At 38.7% G+C, this 16,604-nt stretch overlaps 1 long non-coding RNA gene across 1 annotated transcript in view; it reads right to left on the bottom strand.

Annotated features, from left to right (window-relative positions):
* LOC102556510 (uncharacterized) overlaps positions 1-16,604 on the bottom strand; it is a 95,267-nt gene that overhangs the window by 35,960 nt on the left and 42,703 nt on the right. The window lies entirely within an intron of this gene.

Genomic DNA, 16,604 nt, shown 5'->3' on the forward strand with positions numbered 1-16,604 from the left:
TGAACATTGTCCAAGAATCACTGGGCAGTAAAAACAGTCAGTCTGGGCACATTTGTTAAAATGACTAAAACTAAATCTTCATTTATGATTAGAAATGACATGTGACTACAACTCTACAATAAGACCCATGAGAGAAAAGACAAAAGAACATCTGTATTTGAGAAGAGTTCTGAAATATTTTACTTAAACTAAGTAAAATATGGAGCTAATTATGCATGTGAAATATGTCACATTCCTAAAATGATTGTAATCTATTCTGTACTTTATGATTCAAAGATGGAAAAGAAAGATATTGTGATATTTATTATTCTAGTAATTTACAGATTATGTTGAAAAATATGGCAAGTACAAAGAAAATCATATAATACCCTAATATATATATATATATATATATATATGTATATATATATATGTGTGTGTGTGTGTGTATGTATGTATTACCTACACAATACAGGGTATATATCTTAATATCTTATTTGTGTAACCACAGAAATAGTTCAAAATGTATTCATTCTAAAAAGTTCTTTTCATGTTGGATTATGCCATCAGGGATATAGCAGGATTAAGAGCAGGGAAATAGGGAAGGTCTATTATGCCAACTGTTGAGCAGAGCTCTATGAAAACTTGTCTGTTAAGGAGAGCACTCATCCACTGCCAATAAGAGTGAAACATTGTAAAACCACTATGGGATGCAGTGTGGCAGCTCTTCAGAAATATACGAATCAATCTACCTTAAGATTCAGCTATACCATTCTCGTCCATATAGCAAAAGAATCCATCTTATGCAACCATATTCATTGCTGCTTTATTCATATTAGATAGAAATCAGAAACAACGGAGATGTCTGTTAATACTGGAATGGATAAAGAAAGTGGGATATGCTTATGCAATGAAATGTCATTCAGATGATTAAAAAATAAAAATCATTAAATTACCTGGAAAATTAATAGAACTAGAAAATAAAATTATCCTGTGTGAGGTATCTGAGAACTTGAAAGATAAATATGATCTCTGTTCAGTGACATGCCATGCTGGCTTATAATGCATTGATTAACAAGTCACAACCCATATAATGAGGCAGGTTGAGTAGAAAATAAAGGACTACTGGAAATGAGAGATCTGCCTGGGATGGGGAAATAGAATTGATAGTTGCAGATTGACAGCAGGCAGACATTGAATTAAGATAATGAAAGAAAGAGGGGAAGGAAAGAGACTAGTGAGGGAGGTAACACATAGAGAGAAACCTAAAATTGAGGACCATTTGAGGGATTGTATGAAAAACTAATACATTAAATCTTCCTACTGGGTGTGTGTGTGTGTGTGTGTGTGTGTGTGTGTGTGTGTGTGTGTGTGTGTGTGTGTGTGTGTGTGTGAAAGCTATGTAAATAAAATCGCCAAGTAAAATTACCGGAGAGCCAAGACTCCAATTGTTGATCATTCATGGCCAAATGAAGCTTCAAGCACTGGGAATGGGTTACATCTATTCAAGTTCTTGGCCAAATGGATCACATTCTTACTCTTCAGACAACGCAGGCTATTAACAAAGCTATTCGTGGTTCCTGGTGAACTGACTGATGGTAAGGCTCTATTACTGAAAATAACACCTACACAATACAGAAAAGTTGAGCTGGTTCCCCTCTACAGCCTTCATCCATAAGGAAAAAATATTAATGTCACTGGAAGGTTTTCTATGCAGTACCAAAGGAGAAATGTAAACAGTAACAACAAATCAAGTGACCTGCCTACAAGATACACTGCTTCAATAATAGTACAAAGCTTGTGGAAGTAACCAACCAATATTTGGTTTGAGTTAAAGCCACCACCACAAACTAGAATCCATACTTAGATCTGCTTGGGTGGCCAAGAACTTGAGACTAGATAGCTCAAAGGTATAGAGGAAAACTAAATATTCCACTACTACTAAAGGGATGAGGCAATAAACTAACAACTAATGTTATTTTTTAGAATATTTATGGTTCTGTGCCTTGTTCAACTATCACCAGAGAAGCTTCATCTCGCACCATAAGTGAACAAACATAGAGACTCACAGCCAGTCAATCTGAATAGAATGAGAAACCTTGAAAAACTGAAGCACTAAAATGACTATCTCCATTAAATCCCCATCCTCACTTCTCAGAAAATCCTACTGTAGCAGAAGTTAAGTGCCAAGTGGGATGGAGGATATCAAAGAAATAAGACTTTCTAGACTCAATAGAAACAAAGCATATATGAACTAACAGAAACTCTGGCCATGTGCAAAAGAGAGTCTACATGATTATTTAACAATTGGATCTAAAAGCCTACTCTGATAATTCCACTTGATTCTATCCTTTCCATGTCATGTTCAACCTCCAAAAGGAATGGATGAGTCTATATTTATTCAAAACAATAAAGTTAAACCAAGATAATTCCACAATTTAAAAATACTTAGAGATTAAAAAAAGGGATCTGAAACTAAACAATGTCTAATTGAACTTATTTTTTTAATTTTTAAAGATGTAAAACAATGCATTTTAGTTATTAAAAGAAGAGGAACAAGGAGAACTCTTCCAAAGTCCTTTGAGAAAATATACAAACAAACACACAAAAACTTTGTATGCACAAGCACATAAAATAAAAAATTATGTAACAGATAAGAAAGATGATAAAAATCTTCTAATTAAGACCAAACTCAAAATAATTCAAAATAAGGAGAAAAGATAGATTGTTTAAAAGTGAATTGAATGTTCCTTTATAGATTATATATTGCTCCTTAAAAGGTATATAAAAACTTGAGAATATATTTGATTTGCTATCAATTAATCATTTAATGAGTAGCAATCAGAACTAATAATTAACTATAGAGGAATTTTAATTCAAAAACATGACTGCTCCGACAAGAGATCTGTCTTAGTCTGTGTGATCCAGCTGGAATGATCCACATTTACTCTCTCTGGCTGAAATACATACACAACCTTAGTACACACTTTTATTTCCTGAAATATGAAGGTAAAGTTAGTTCATATAAAGGAGCAGCCATTTTTGAAAGTAATATTTGTAGGAGCCAAAATGTTACAAATCACAGAATGATTTGAGAAAATGACTCAGAGATAGGATTACCCAATTCTTATGATAATAGCACAGAAAAGAGAGGCAACTTAAGATCAACATGGGGGAGCAGTTTTACAGACAAACATGCCACAAGTGAAGAAAAAACTATCCAGAGAATGTAAATGAGCCAGAAGATTAGAACATAGATCATTATTTTTTTTAATATCAGGCCAGGCAGAGCGATTCAGTGAGAAGCCAAGAGAAGCTGGATTGAATCAGTCAGTTTGTGCTATTAGATTGTATGGAGGCTAATAGCTTCTAGGCCTAGGCCTAAGGAGAGTTAGAACAAAGAATGAAATTCTCTGGGCTCAGTCCAAGCTCATTTCATCACTTCATCTGAGGAAATTAAAGTAAAATTTACAGTTAACATTCAAAGCCAACAAGTCCAGTGTATTTGAAAGTACATCAAGTATATGAATTGTTGACTACTGACTTGGAAAAAAATAAAAAATTAGTAGCTGCTTCATTTCAATATTAGTTGTTAATTTTCTAAATAATACCTCACAATAATAGAAAAGCCTATCTACCTTCAGAGTTTTTTATAAAACTTGAGAAATGGTAAATTTTGTACGCCTTTAGACGTCTAGACTACAATGCATTTTTAAAGTGTAAATACCCTTTCAATACATTATACTTCTAGGAATAGATGACACATAAATAAGTGTAATGTAAAAATCTGTTCCTGTTTCTTATTTTTTCATTATCTTTTAATTTATATCCCATTTTCAGGCCCCAGTCACATATCCACCAATTTCCTCTCCTTCTGCTCTGATAAGGGGGAGCCTCCCTTGGTACCAACTGATCCTGGAACATCAAGTTAATGAAGGACTAGACACATCTCTCCCACTGAGGCAAGACAACTCAGAGCAGAGAATCTGGTGATTGTCAACATATAGATTAATGAAAGTGTGAATGAAAACGAACAATAAAAATATGCATATAATAATGTATTCTTGCAGAGAAACACCACAAAATAAACTAGTTAACAAACTAAACACCTGACATTAGAATTTCTGTACCTCAACTACATCACTACCAATTGAGCATATTTTCCTTAAAAAGGCAAATTAAATCATGATTGTTGCTATCTGGCTGCACTTAAGCAGTTTTATACATTTAAAATTATACACATATGCATAGTAGTATATATATAGTATATATATATATATATATATATATATATATATCATTTAAATCATTATTTTTGACCTCAATATATTAAGTCTGTTATACTACAATAAAAATAATATTTACAAAAGGCAAAATGTTATATTTAGATTCTATGTTCCTTTGATTGTTATGTTTAATGTGCATATATTTAGAGAAGTTCTTCTTAGGTAACTGACAATGTCATTCTCGTGTCCATTTAAAAGCCTGGTTTGCATTTTCTAACTCTTGATAAAAGATAATAAGCTCCCTTCTACATTTTCATCTGGGAATTAATTTTTCTATTTTGCTCAGACACTTTTATTTCTGTGGAATATTTAGACTTTTAAAAAATTGGTATTGTAGACCCAACCACCTGGTCAGGTGGGCACTCCTGAGGCTGCAGAGCGGAAGAGACCACCAACACTGCTCACCCCTGCCCACATCCCTGGCCCAAGAGGAAACTGTATAAGGCCTCTGGGCTCCCGTGGGGGAGGGCCCAGGAGCGGCAGGACCCCTGCCTGAGACACCACCAGAACCTGAAGGAAACAGACCGGATAAACAGTTCTCTGCACCCAAATCCCGTGGGAGGGAGAGCTGAACCTTTAGAGAGGCAGACAAGCCTGGGAAACCAGAAGAGACTGCTCTCTGCACACACATCTCGGACGCCAGAGGAAAAAGCCAAAGACTATCTGGAACCCTGGTGCACTGAAGCTCCCAGAAGGGGCGGCACAGGTCTTCCTGGTTGCTGCCGCTGAAGAGAGCCCGTGAGCAGCACCCCACGAGCGAACTTGAGCCTCGGGACCACAGGTAAGACCAACTTTTCTGCTGCAAGAAAGCTGCCTGGTGAACTCAAGACACAGGCCCACAGGAACAGCTGAAGACCTGTAGAGAGGAAAAACTACACGCCCGAAAGCAGAACACTCTGTCCTCATGACTGACTGAAAGAGAGGAAAACAGGTCTACAGCACTCCTGACACACAGGCTTATAGGACAGTCTAGCCACTGTCAGAAATAGCAGAACAAAGTAACACTAGAGATAATCTGATGGCGAGAGGCAAGCGCAGGAACCCAAGCAACAGAAACCAAGACTACATGGCACCATCGGAGCCCAATTCTCCCATCAAAACAAACATGGAATATCCAAACACACCAGAAAAGCAAGATCTCGTTTCAAAATCATTTTTGATCATGATGCTGGAGGACTTCAAGAAAGACGTGAAGAACTCCCTTAGAGAACAAGTAGAAGCCTACAGAGAGGAATTGCAAAAATGCCTGAAAGAATCGCAAAAAATTCCTGAAAGAATTCCAGGAAAACATAAATAAACAAGTAGAAGCCCATAGAGAGGAGACACAAAAATCCCTGAAAGAATTCCAGGAAAACATAAATAAACAAGTAGAAGCCCATAGAGAGGAGACACAAAAATCCCTGAAAGAATTCCAGGAAAACACAATCAAACAGTTGAAGGAATTAAAAATGGAAATAGAAGCAATCAAGAAAGAACACATGGAAACAACCCTGGATATAGAAAACCAAAAGAAGAGACAAGGAGCTGTAGATACAAGCTTCACCAACAGAATACAAGAGATGGAAGAGATAATCTCAGGAGCAGAAGATTCCATAGAATTCATTGACTCAACTGTCAAAGATAATGTAAAGCGGAAAAAGCTACTGGTCCAAAACATACAGGAAATCCAGGACTCAATGAGAAGATCAAATCTAAGGATAATAGGTATAGAAGAGAGTGAAGACTCCCAGCTCAAAGGACCAGTAAATATCTTCAACAAAATCATAGAAGAAAACTTCCCTAACCTAAAAAAAGAGATACCCATAGACATACAAGAAGCCTACAGAACTCCAAATAGATTGGACCAGAAAAGAAACACCTCCCGTCACATAATTGTCAAAACCCCAAACACACAAAATAAAGAAAGAATATTAAAAGCAGTAAGGGAAAAAGGTCAAGTAACATATAAAGGGAGACCTATCAGAATCACACCAGACTTCTCGCCAGAAACTATGAAGGCCAGAAGATCCTGGACTGATGTCATACAGACCCTAAGAGAACACAAATGCCAGCCCAGGATACTATATCCAGCAAATCTCTCAATTAACATTGATGGAGAAACCAAGATATTCCATGACAAAACCAAATTTACACAATATCTTTCTACAAATCCAGCACTACAAAGGATAATAAATGGTAAAGCCCAACATAAGGAGGCAAGCTATACCCTAGAAGAAGCAAGAAACTAATCGTCTTGGCAACAAAACAAAGAGAATGAAAGCACACAAACATAACCTCACATCCAAATATGAATATAAAGGGAAGCAATAATCACTATTCCTTAATATCTCTCAATATCAATGGCCTCAACTCCCCAATAAAAAGACATAGATTAACAAACTGGATACGCAACGAGGACCCTGCATTCTGCTGCCTACAGGAAACACACCTCAGAGACAAAGACAGACACTACCTCAGAGTGAAAGGCTGGAAAACAACTTTCCAAGCAAATGGTCAGAAGTAGCAAGCTGGAGTAGCCATTGTAATATCAAATAAAATCAATTTCCAACTAAAAGTCATCAAAAAAGAAAGGGAAGGACACTTCATATTCATCAAACGAAAAATCCACCAAGATGAACTCTCAATCCTAAATATCTATGCCCCAAATACAAGGGCACCTACATACGTAAAAGAAACCTTACTAAAGCTCAAAACACACATTGCACCTCACACAATAATAGTGGGAGATTTCAACACCCCACTCTCATCAATGGACAGATCATGGAAACAGAAATTAAACAGTGATGTCGACAGACTAAGAGAACTCATGAGCCAAATGGACTTAACAGATATTTATAGAACATTATATCCTAAAGCAAAAGGATATACCTTCTTCTCAGCTCCTCATGGTACTTTCTCCAAAATTGACCATATAATTTGACAAAAAACGGGCCTCAACAGGTACAGAAAGATAGAAATAATCCCATGCGTGCTATCGGACCACCACGGCCTAAAACTGGTCTTCAATAACAATAAGGGAAGAATGCCCACATATACGTGGAAATTGAACAATGCTCTACTCAATGATAACCTGGTCAAGGAAGAAATAAGAAAGAAATTAAAAACTTTTTAGAATTTAATGAAAATGAAGATACAACATACCCAAACTTATGGGACACAATGAAAGCTGTGCTAAGAGGAAAACTCATAGCGCTGAGTGCCTGCAGAAAGAAACAGGAAAGAGCATATGTCAGCAGCTTGACAGCACACCTAAAAGCTCTAGAACAAAAAGAAGCAAATACACACAGGAGGAGTAGAAGGCAGGAAATAATCAAACTCAGAGCTGAAATCAACCAAGTAGAAACAAAAAGGACCATAGAAAGAATCAACAGAACCAAAAGTTGGTTCTTTGAGAAAATCAACAAGTTAGATAAACCCTTAGCCAGACTAACGAGGGGACACAGAGAGTGCGTCCAAATTAACAAAATCAGAAATGAAAAGGGAGACATAATAACAGATTCAGAGGAAATTCAAAAAATCATCAGATCTTACTATAAAAACCTATATTCAACAAACCTTGAAAATCTTCAGGAAATGGACAATTTCCTAGACAGATACCAGGTACCGAAGTTAAATCAGGAACAGATATTCCAGTTAAACAACCCCATAACTCAATGTGAATGCTTCACTCCTTCTTTTTTTTTTTTTTATTATCTTGAGTATTTCTTATATACATTTCAAGTGTTATTCCCTTTCCCGGTTTCCGGACAGACATCACCCTCCCCCCTCCCCTTCCTTCTGGGTGTTCCCCTCCCAAACCTCCCCCCATTGCCACCCTCCCCGCATAGTCTAGTTCACTGGGGGTTCAGTCTTAGCAGGACCCAGGGCTTCCCCTTCCACTGGTGCTCTTACTAGGATATTCATTGCTACCTATGGGGACAGAGTCCAGGGTCAGTCCATGTATAGTCTTTAGGTAGTGGCTTAGTCCCTGGAAGCTCTGGTTGCTTGGCATTGTTGTACTTTTGGGGTCTCGAGCACCTTCAAGCTCTTCCAGTTCTTTCTCTGATTCCTTCAACGGGGGACCTATTCTCAGTTCAGTGGTTTGCTGCTGGCATTCGCCTCTGTATTTGCTGTATTCTGGCTGTGTCTCTCAGGAGCGATCTACATCCGGCTCCTGTCAGTCGGCACTTCTTTGCTTCATCCATCTTGTCTAATTGGGTGGCTGTATATGTATGGGCCACCTGTGGGGCAGGCTCTGAATGGGTGTTCCTTCAGTCTCTGTTTTAATCTTTGCCTCTCCCTTCCCTGCCAAGGGTATTCTTTTTCCTCATTTAAAGAAGGAGTGAAGCATTCACATTTTGATCATCCGTCTTGAGTTTCCTTTGTTCTAGGGATCTAGGGTAATTCAAGCATTTGGGCTAATAGCCACTTATCAATGAGTGCATACCATGTATGTCTTTTGTGAGTGGGTTAGCTCACTCAGGATGATATTTTCCAGTTCCAACCATTTGCCTACGAATTTCATAAACTCGTTGTTTTTGATAGCTGAGTAATATTCCATTGTGTAGATGTACCACATTTTCTGTATCCATTCTTCTGTTGAAGGGCATCTGGGTTCTTTCCAGTTTCTGGCTATTATAAATAAGGCTGCGATGAACATAGTGGAGCACGTGTCTCTTTTATATGTTGAGGCATCTTTTGGGTATATGCCCAAGAGAGGTATGGCTGGATCCTCAGGCAGTTCAATGTCCAATTTTCTGAGGAACCTCCAGACTGATTTCCAGAATGGTTTTACCAGTCTGCAATCCCACCAACAATGGAGGAGTGTTCCTCTTTCTCCACATCCTCGCCAGCATCTGCTGTCACCTGAGTTTTTGATCTTAGCCATTCTCACTGGTGTGAGGTGAAATCTCAGGGTTGTTTTGATTTGCATTTCCCTTATGACTAAAGATGTTGACCATTTCTTTAGGTGTTTCTCAGCCATTCGGCATTCCTCAGCTGTGAATTCTTTGTTCAGCTCTGAACCCCATTTTTTAATAGGGTTATTTGTTTCCCTGCGGTCTAACTTCTTGAGTTCTTTGTATATTTTGGATATAAGGCCTCTATCTGTTGTAGGATTGGTAAAGATCTTTTCCCAATCTGTTGGTTGCCGTTTTGTCCTAACCACGGTGTCCTTTGCCTTACAGAAGCTTTGCAGTTTTATGAGATCCCATTTGTCGATTCTTGATCTTAGAGCATAAGCCATTGGTGTTTTGTTCAGGAAATTTTTTCCAGTGCCCATGTGTTCCAGATGCTTCCCTAGTTTTTCTTCTATTAGTTTGAGTGTGTCTGGTTTGATGTGGAGGTCCTTGATCCACTTGGTCTTAAGCTTTATACAGGGTGATAAGCATGGATCGATCTGCATTCTTCTACATGTTGCCCTCCAGTTGAACCAGCACCATTTGCTGAAAATGCTATCTTTTTTCCATTGGATGGTTTTGGCTCCTTTGTCAAAAATCAAGTGACCATAGGTGTGTGGGTTCATTTCTGGGTCTTCAATTCTATTCCATTGGTCTATCTGTCTGTCTCTGTACCAATACCATGCAGTTTTTATCACTATTGCTTTGTAATACTGCTTGAGTTCAGGGATAGTGATTCCCCCTGAAGTCCTCTTATTGTTGAGGATAGCTTTAGCTATCCTGGGTTTTTTGTTATTCCAGATGAATTTGCAAATTGTTCTGTCTAACTCTTTGAAGAATTGGATTGGTATTTTGATGGGGATTGCATTGAATCTGTAGATTGCTTTTGGTAAAATGGCCATTTTACTATATTAATCCTGCCAATCCATGAGCATGGGAGATCTTTCCATCTTCTGAGGTCTTCTTCAATTTCTTTCCTCAGTGTCTTGAAGTTCTTATTGTACAGATCTTTTACTTGCTTGGTTAAAGTCACACCGAGGTACTTTATATTATTTGGGTCTATTATGAAGGGTGTCGTTTCCCTAATTTCTTTCTCGGCTTGTTTCTCTTTTGTATAGAGGAAGGCAACTGATTTATTTGAGTTAATTTTATACCCAGCCACTTTGCTGAAGTTGTTTATCAGCTTTAGTAGTTCTCTGGTGGAACTTTTGGGATCACTTAAATATACTAACATGTCATCTGCAAATAGTGATATTTTGACCTCTTCTTTTCCGATCTGTATCCCCTTGATCTCCTTTTGTTGTCTGATTGCTCTGGCTAGAACTTCAAGAACTATATTGAATAAATAGGGAGAGAGTGGGCAGCCTTGTCTAGTCCCTGATTTTAGTGGGATTGCTTCAATTTTCTCTCCATTTAGTTTAATGTTAGCAACTGGTTTGCTGTATATGGCTTTTACTATGTTTAGGTATGGGCCTTGAATACCTATTCTTTCCAGGACTTTTATCATGAAGGGGTGTTGAATTTTGTCAAATGCTTTCTCAGCATCTAATGAAATGATCATGTGGTTCTGTTCTTTCAGTTTGTTTATATGATGGATCACGTTGATGGTTTTCCTTATATTAAACCATCCCTGCATGCCTGGGATGAAGCCTACTTGATCATGGTGGATGATTGTTTTGATGTACTCTTGAATTCGGTTTGCCAGAATTTTATTGAGTATTTTTGCGTCGATATTCATAAGGGAAATTGGTCTGAAGTTCTCTTTCTTTGTTGGGTCTTTGTGTGGTTTAGGTATAAGAGTAATTGTGGCTTCATAGAAGGAATTCGGTAGGGCTCCATCTGTTTCAATTTTGTGGAATAGTTTGGATAATATTGGTATAAGGTCTTCTATGAAGGTTTGATAGAATTCTGCACTAAACCCGTCTGGACCTGGGCTCTTTTTGGTTGGGAGACCTTTAATTACTGCTTCTATTTCCTTAGGAGTTATGGGGTTGTTTAACTGGTTTATCTGTTCCTGGTTTAACTTCGATACCTGGTATCTGTCTAGGAAATTGTCCATTTCCTGAAGATTTTCAAGTTTTGTTGAATATAGGTTTTTATAGTAAGATCTGATGATTTTTTGAATTTCCTCTGAATCTGTAGTTATGTCTCCCTTTTCATTTCTGATTTTGTTAATTTGGACGCACTCTCTGTGTCCTATCGTTAGTCTGGCTAAGGGTTTATCTATCTTGTTGATTTTCTCAAAGAACCAACTTTTGGTTCTGTTGATTCTTTCTATGGTCCTTTTTGTTTCTACTTGGTTGATTTCAGCTCTGAGTTTGATTATTTCCTGCCTTCTACTCCTCCTGTGTGTATTTGCTTCTTTTTGTTCTAGAGCTTTTAGGTGTGCTGTCAAGCTGCTGACATATGCTCTTTCCTGTTTCTTTCTGCAGGCACTCAGCGCTATGAGTTTTCCTCTTAGCACAGCTTTCATTGTGTCCCATAAGTTTGGGTATGTTGTACCTTCATTTTCATTAAATTCTAAAAAGTTTTTAATTTCTTTCTTTATTTCTTCCTTGACCAGGTTATCATTGAGTAGAGCATTGTTCAATTTCCACGTATATGTGGGCATTCTTCCCTTATTGTTATTGAAGACCAGTTTTAGGCCGTGGTGGTCCGATAGCACGCATAGGATTATTTCTATCTTTCTGTACCTGTTGAGGCCCGTTTTTTGACCAATTATATGGTCAATTTTGGAGAAAGTACCATGAGGAGCTGAGAAGAAGATATATCCTTTTGCTTTAGGATAGAATGTTCTATAAATATCCGTTAAGTCCATTTGGCTCATGAGTTCTCTTAGTCTGTCTACATCTCTGTTTAATTTCTGTTTCCATGATCTGTCCATTGATGAGAGTGGGGTGTTGAAATCTCCCACTATTATTGTGTGAGGTGCAATGTGTGTTTTGAGCTTTAGTAAGGTTTCTTTTACATATGTAGGTGCCCTTGTATTTGGGGCATAGATATTTAGGATTGAGAGTTCATCTTGGTGGATTTTTCCTTTGATAAATATGAAGTGTCCTTCCTTATCTTTTTTGATGACTTTTAGTTGAAAATTGATTTTATTTGATATTAGAATGGCTACTCCAGCTTGCTTCTTCTGACCATTTGCTTGGAAAATTGTTTTCCAGCCTTTCACTCTGAGGTAATGTCTGTCTTTGTCTCTGAGGTGTGTTTCCTGTAGGCAGCAGAATGCAGGGTCCTCGTTGCGTATCCAGTTTGTTAATCTATGTCTTTTTATTGGGGAGTTGAGGCCATTGATATTGAGAGATATTAAGGAATAGTGATTATTGCTTCCTGTTATATTCATATTTGGATGTGAGGTTATGTTTGTGTGCTTTCATTCTCTTTGTTTTGTTGCCAAGATGATTAGTTTCTTGCTTCTAGGGTATAGCTTGCCTCCTTATGTTGGGCTTTACCCTTTATTATCCTTTGTAGTGCTGGACTTGTAGAAAGATATTGTGTAAATTTGGTTTTGTCATGGAATATCTTGGTTTCTCCATCTATGTTAATTGAGAGTTTTGCAGGATACAGTAACCTGGGCTGGCATTTGTGTTCTCTTAGGGTCTGTATGACATCTGTCCAGGATCTTCTGGCCTTCATAGTTTCTGGCGAAAATCTGGTGTGATTCTGATAGGTCTGCCTTTATATGTTACTTGACCTTTTTCCCTTACTGCTTTTAATATTCTTTCTTTATTTTGTGCGTTTGGTGTTTTGACAATTATGTGACGGGAGGTGTTTCTTTTCTGGTCCAATCTATTTGGAGTTCTGTAGGCTTCTTGTATGCCTATGGGTATCTCTTTTTTTAGGTTAGGGAAGTTTTCTTCTATGATTTTGTTGAAGATATTTACTGGTCCTTTGAGCTGGGAGTCTTCACTCTCTTCTATACCTATTATCCTTAGGTTTGATCTTCTCATTGAGTCCTGGATTTCCTGTATGTTTTGGACCAGTAGCTTTTTCCGCTTTACATTATCTTTGACAGTTGAGTCAATGATTTCTATGGAATCTTCTACTCCCGAGATTCTCTCTTCCATCTCTTGAATTCTGTTGGTGAAGCTTGTATCTACAGCTCCTTGTCTTTTCTTTTGATTTTCTATGTCCAGGGTTGTTTCCATGAGTTCTTTCTTGATTGCTTCTATTTCCATTTTTAATTCCTTCAACTGTTTGATTGTGTTTTCCTGGAATTCTTTCAGGGATTTTTGCGATTCCTCTCTGTAGGCTTCTACTTGTTCTCTAAGGGAGTTCTTTATGTCTTTCTTGAAGTCCTCCAGCATCATGATCAAATATGATTTTGAAACTAGGTCTTGCTTTTCTGGTGTGTTTGGATATTCCGTGTTTGCTTTGGTGGGAGAATTGGGCTCCGATGATGCCATGTAGTCTTGGTTTCTGTTGCTTGGGTTCCTGCGCTTGCCTCTCGCCATCAGATTATCTCTAGTGTTACTTTGTTCTGCTATTTCTGACAGTGGCTAGACTGTCCTATAACCTGTGTGTCAGGAGTGCTGTAGACCTGTTTTCCTGTTTTCTTTCAGCCAGTTATCTGGACAGAGTGTTCTGCTTTCGGGCGTGTAGTTTTTCCTCTCTACAGGTCTTCAGCTGTTCCTGTGGGCCTGTGTCTTGATTTCACCAGGCAGGTTTCTTGCAGGGGAAAAGTTGGTCCTACCTGCAGTTCCAAGGCTCAAGTTTGCTCGTGGGGTACTGCCTAAGTCCTCTCCGCTGTGGCAGCAACCGGGAAGATCTGCGCCGCTCTTTCCGGGAGCCTCCGTGCACCAGGGTTCCAGATGGCGTTTGGTGTTTTCCTCTGGCGCCTGGATGTGCACAGAGTGCAGTCTCTTCTGGTTTCCCAGGCGTGTCCGCCTCTCTGAAGGTTCAGCTCTCCCTCCCACGGGATTTGGGTGCAGAGAACTGTTTATCCGGTCTGTTTCCTTCAGGTTCCGGCAGTGTCTCAGGCGCAGGGGTCCTGCCGCTCCCGGGCCCTCCCCTATGGGAACCCAGAGGCCTTATACAGTTGCCTCTTGGGCCAGGGATGTGGGCAGGGGTGGGCAGTGTTGGTGGTCTCCTCCGCTCTGCAGCCTCAGGAGTGCCCACCTGATCAGGCGGTGAGGTCTCTCTCCCACGGGGTTTGGGAGCAGGGAGCTGCTCCACTCCTTCTTTAAATGAGGAAAAAGAATACCCTTGGCAGGGAAGGGAGAGGCAAAGATTAAAACAGAGACTGAAGGAACACCCATTCGGAGCCTGCCCCACATGTGGCCCATACATATACAGCCACCCAATTAGACAAGATGGATGAAGCAAAGAAGTGCAGACCGACAGGAGCCGGATGTAGATCGCTCCTGAGAGACACAGCCAGAATACAGCAAATACAGAGGCGAATGCCAGCAGGAAACCACTGAACTGAGAATAGGTCCCCTGTTGAAGGAATCAGAGAAAGAACTGGAAGAGCTTGAAGGGGCTCGAGACCCCAAAAGTACAACAATGTCAAGCAACCAGAGCTTCCAGGGACTAAGCCACTACCTAAATACTATACATGGACTGACCCTGGACTCTGACCCCATAGGTAGCAATGAATATCCTAGTAAGAGCACCAGTGGAAGGGGAAGCCCTGGGTCCTGCTAAGACTGAACCCCCAGTGAACTAGACTATGGGGGGAGGGCGGCAATGGGGGGAGGGTTGGGAGGGGAACACCCATAAGGAAGGGGAGGGGGGACGGGGATGTTTGCCCGGAAACCGGGAAAGGGAATAACACTTGAAATGTATATAACAAATACTCAAGTTAATAAAAAAAATTGGTATTGTGATATACTATGCTTTATGTTGAAATAGGAGGTCCATAAATTTGAGGCCAGCCTAAGCTTTATGATAAGACCGTTTCTCAACTACAGTGAGATGCAGTTACTTGTGACAGCCTTTCCAAAAGTAACTATGAGGTCATGAGTAATGGTTACTATACCAGGCTGCCCTGAAACTGAAACTCATGTGTCTTAACCCTGGTTTTAATTGAAAATTCCATATTTAGCACTTTATACTTCTAGGTGTAGATGTTGCATTAAAATTAAAATGGGAAAGTTTGTTCCTGTATATTTTTTATTAATAGTGAGAATCTTGATGATTCTCAATGTATGCATTTGTGGGAGTATCAAAGAAAACATAATAAAAACTGAACATATAATCCATGACGAGAAACACCGCCCACCATTGACCACTCATTATCTGAATTTCACTCTCATCCTGTAAAGTGAACTGATAAAATATTGCTCCTAAGCAGTGATTCAAATCTACCACTAATCTAGCATGGTCCTTTAGTTATTAGCTTTGACATTCAAGGAGAATGTGCTAACATCTTCTGCAATCACTAGAAGAGGAGATTCATTCTACTTTCAAGTGAAGCATCAGGTGGATCTTAATATGTTATTGAGAACCTCGAAATAGTTTTCCAATCATAAATCAAGTTAGTGATGTCATACATTCACAGAGGCAGCTTTGCATGGAGAACTCACACACTGTAGATGCAAATCTGAGTTTACTTAAAGGTCAAATATTTAATCACAGCAAACTAAACATCTAAGGTACTCAAGATATTATGATTCTTTATAGAAATATGTGCCTATCATCATCATCCCTGTTATTGTCTTGGGTGTGACTTATGATGTGTACATTTATAAATAAGAATCTTGAGAATATACTTTTTGCAGAATTCTTCAATTTTGCACATTCAATTACACATTTACTTGTTGGTGCATTATGACCCCTCATCATTTGTCAGTTGGCAAAGTGGTCATGAATTATATTTGCTTCAGCCCAGAACTTTGAAAGCTGAGGGCTACTCCATGAGCTTGTACATCCAAATCAGTGTCAGCTACATAAAGTTGTTTAGAAGGTGAGTCAATGAGTACTCTGGGTGCTTATGTCAACCAATGGAAAGTTTATGTCAACATCAACTTTTGCTTCTTATTTATTGCACAAATATGCATTGCCAGTGGTACAGTATGAATATATTTCTGGAAGACAGATATTCATGGGTTCATAAGATAGCAAATACATGGATATTTTAATTATGCGATGATTATTTTAATCCAAGTTTCTTATAAAAATAATTTCTATACTTCAAATAACCTTCTCTGAAAAGGGTTGAATAAGACACTTATTGATGAACATAGAATTATGTTATTAGGAGTCATTTAATTGCTATGTTTCTTTAGCAAAATAATATGTTTTCTCCTAGCCCCAAGACCTATTTAGTCTCAGGCTCTTGGTCAGCTTATCAGTGTCAACAGGACTCATTTAGATATGAAAACTAACAGACTGAAGCACCCTGTCCTAGACATTCAAGGTGTGAAGCCAGATAGGCTATCAGAACTGGGCGAAGAAATAGACTGTGGTGGTTCAGATAGGATTGGATCATAACAAATATTTATGTACTTGGCGTCTA

Source organism: Rattus norvegicus, chromosome 6 (assembly GCF_036323735.1).
Source record: "Rattus norvegicus strain BN/NHsdMcwi chromosome 6, GRCr8, whole genome shotgun sequence".
Classification (NCBI taxonomy): domain Eukaryota; kingdom Metazoa; phylum Chordata; class Mammalia; order Rodentia; family Muridae; genus Rattus; species Rattus norvegicus.